This window comes from Pseudophryne corroboree, chromosome 7 (assembly GCF_028390025.1).
Source record: "Pseudophryne corroboree isolate aPseCor3 chromosome 7, aPseCor3.hap2, whole genome shotgun sequence".
NCBI lineage: Eukaryota > Metazoa > Chordata > Amphibia > Anura > Myobatrachidae > Pseudophryne > Pseudophryne corroboree.
This window is the reverse complement of record NC_086450.1, coordinates 220253260-220256974: the sequence shown is the minus strand read 5'-3', so window position 1 is coordinate 220256974 and position 3715 is coordinate 220253260.

Below are 3715 nucleotides of genomic sequence, written 5' to 3'. Positions count from 1 at the left end.
CACTGTTGAAAACTCGACTATCTACCCAACCCGACAAGCTCGCTGCCTAGGTGTCATCCTTGACTCTGATCTGTCCTTTGTTCCTCACATTTAATCTGTCTCAAGATCATGTTACATGCATCTAAAAAACATATCCAAAATACGACCATACCTTACACAAGACGCTGCTAAAACTCTAATCCACGCTCTCATTATCTCCCGCATTGATTATTGCAATAGTCTCCTAACTGGTCTTACCAAAATGAGACTCTCACCACTACAATCCATTCTGAATGCATCGGCGAGGCTAATCTTCCTCACTAGACTTTCATCGTCTGCAGAGCCACTCTGTCAGACCCTCCATTGGTTACCTGTATTCTACCGCATTCAATATAAAATACTTTTACTCACACACAAGGCCATTAACCAAAGTACACCAATGTACATCACTTCGCTTATCTCAAAATATCTCCCAACTTTACCTCTTCGCTCTTCACAAGACCTGCATCTCTCATCCACGCTCATTACTCGCTCCCACTCACGATTGCAGGACTTTCATCGGGCTGCACCCACTCTGTGGAATGCCCTACCATGCACAATAAGACTCTCCTCTAGTCTCCAAACCTTCACCCTGAAAACTCACCTCATTAGGCAAGCATATCAAATTCCAGAACCGCCCACATAACTTTCGTAAACCTTCCTATCAAATTGCATCCACTCCGTACAGTCCACACATTTCCTCACGTCTTCTCATTCTTCACTTTCCCTTCCTCTCGAACCCGGTTCATCATTGCTGTATGACCACATCATACAGTCCACCAAGAACCTTTGCAATCTGGTGGACAACTATGCAATAGATAGCACTTTTCCTTGTGTATACATGCCTATTTCCCTATAGATTGTAAGCGAGCAGGGCCTTCCTACCTCTATGACTGTTTGTTATCATCCAGTTTGTTATATCATTGTTATCACCCAGTGTGTTAAATCATTGTTATTTCCAATTGTAAAGTGCAACAGAATTTGCTGCACTATGGAGGTCATTCCGAGTTGTTCGCTCGCAAGGCGATTTTAGCAGAGTTGCTCACGCTAAGCCGCCGCCTACTGGGAGTGAATCTTAGCATCTTAAAATTGCGAACGACGTATTCGCAATTTTGCGATTACAAACTTCTTAGCAGTTTCAGAGTAGCTTCAGACTTACTCGGCATCTGCGATCAGTTCAGTGCTTGTCGTTCCTGGTTTGACGTCACAAACACACCCAGCGTTCGCCCAGACACTCCCCCGTTTCTCCAGCCACTCCTGCGTTTTTTCCGGAAACGGTAGCGTTTTTTCCCACACGCCCATAAAACGGCCTGTTTCCGCCCAGAAACACCCATTTCCTGTCAATCACACTACGATCGCCTGAGCGAAGAAAAAGCCGTGAGTAAAAATCCTAACTTCACAGCAAATTTACTTGGCGCAGTCGCAGTGCGGACATTGCGCATGCGCACTAAGCGGAAAATCGCTGCGATGCGATGAAATTTACCGAGCGAACAACTCGGAATGAGGGCCTATATACGAAACTGTTAATAAATAAAAAAATAAACTAGGGTCTCCGGACAGCAGTGGGACCAGATCAGGGAGAGGGCATCGCTCAGCCACCAGTATGCAGAGGGCAAACATAGCCAGTCAGGTCCATGTTGTAAGCTCCCTGCCATGCACAGACTTTCACTGCCGAGCTCAGTGATGCTCCAGCTTTCAGGAGGTGAGTCTTGGTGGCAGCCTGCGGTTGTCCACTGAAGTAGGAGCACAAGGAGCAAGGAGTGGCGGTCAGCGGGAGCAGGAGCTGAGGTGGAGATAGCATCAGCCATGGTCATAGGGCTCCTAACTCCAGACTGCAGCGGCAGGTATTGAAACAGGCTACGTCAGGTCTGGCAATCCCGACACACTGGAGTCCAGGAGAGTGACTGGGGGTGTAAGGGCACTTAGAGGAGCAAAAATCGGGATGCTGGGACCTTTAGTCTGCCCCAGTATAGTATGCACTGTTTGGCGGAGCTGCAGGGACGGCACATCTGCTCTGGTGTAAAGATTGGCCACTACCCCCTTGGATGTGTCCTTGAGCATTGAGATCTTCCCTGTCAGTCGCTCCTTACCTCGGGAGCGTGCCTGGTCTGTGCACGAGTACACCCCCTGCAGGCAGCACTGTGCAGGCACAACAAATTGATTTGGGATGGTCTTCAGGTTGCCGGCTGTCGGAATCCCGGCGCACAGTGTACCGGCGCCGGAATCCCAACAGCCAGCATACTGACACTTTTTCTCCCTCTTGAGGGTCCGCGACCCCCCTGGATGGAGAATAGATAGCTTGGTGTGCGTAACACGCCACCGCACCCGCAGCGTGGCAAGCGCAGTGAGCCCGCAAGTGGCTCATTTGCATTTGCCACGCTGTAGGTATGCCTGCGGTCGGGCTTCTGGCGCCGGTATGTTGGTCACCGGGAGCCCGTCCGCCGGCATACCCTACTACACCCATTGATTTCCCCTATCTTTAAAATTGAGCATATTTTTCTTAATAAAAAAAATAACTTTTTGAAATACCACAACCCCAAAAGGCACTACACTGGGATAAGCGCTGTCTAACAAAAGAAATCCAAAGTCTTAATTCCTCCTCTACCCTGAGTTATGCCTTCCCAAAAATCCCACCATAGACTACACTGAAATAGCTGGCAAAAAAGCCAAACAGGAAGTGGCAGAAAAAAACTGACAGTTTAAAATTTAGATTGCTCCCAATGACTCATGTTGTATTATTTTGAACTGAAATTTGACACGAAGCACCGGGTGACGATTCTGCGCGTCCATGTTACATTTCATCTCAGTACGTGTAATCACTTTGGAGGTGTAGCCCCTCAAATACCATGCCCCCATCTCAGGAGTTCCCTATGGAGAATTCTGTTTGTTCGATTCAGCCTTAATATAAGGGCATGACCGTGCCCTTATAATACATATATATATATATATATATATATATATATAATACACATTTCATTGTAATTTAATTTAAACGACACCTTTCTTAGCAGTCATACACAGGATTAGAACCCATGACCTGTTACAGTGAAGGAAGACACAATGCTGATAAAGCTATTTGTTCCTGCATAGCAAACCTGCAGTTTCTAACTATATGAAGCTAAATTTGTCAGTTCAAAACCGTTTTCAACTAGACAGATCTATGTAGTGTGCAGCCACACACTACATAGAGCTGCTCAGTCACTTACAATGCTGATAATTATTTGTCTAACAATTATTTTACAAGTGTTATACCCAGGATTAGAATCCACAACTTATTATACTTGAAACAGAGCTGCTCAGTCACTCACAATGCTGATATTTATTTGTCTAACAATTATTTTACAAGTGTCATACCCAGGATTAGAACCCACAACCTATTACACTTGAAAAAGGCACCTTCATACCTCCCAACACGACTCTCTCCAGGAGGGACAGAATGCTCTGCTTCTGGACTTTTCACTTAATTTATGATTGCCATCACCTGTGGTAAGACACCTTTCTTATCCATTAACCTGTTCAACACAGGTGCCGGCAATCATAAATTAAGAGGGAAGTGCAGGAGCAGAGCATTCTGTCCCTCCTGGAGTGGGTCATGTTGGGAGGTATGCACCTTATTGATGGAGCTGTTGCTTAATCAGTAAGGTGTCTGCTTCCAGTGTAATAGGTCGTGGGCTCTAACCCTGAGTATGATAATTGT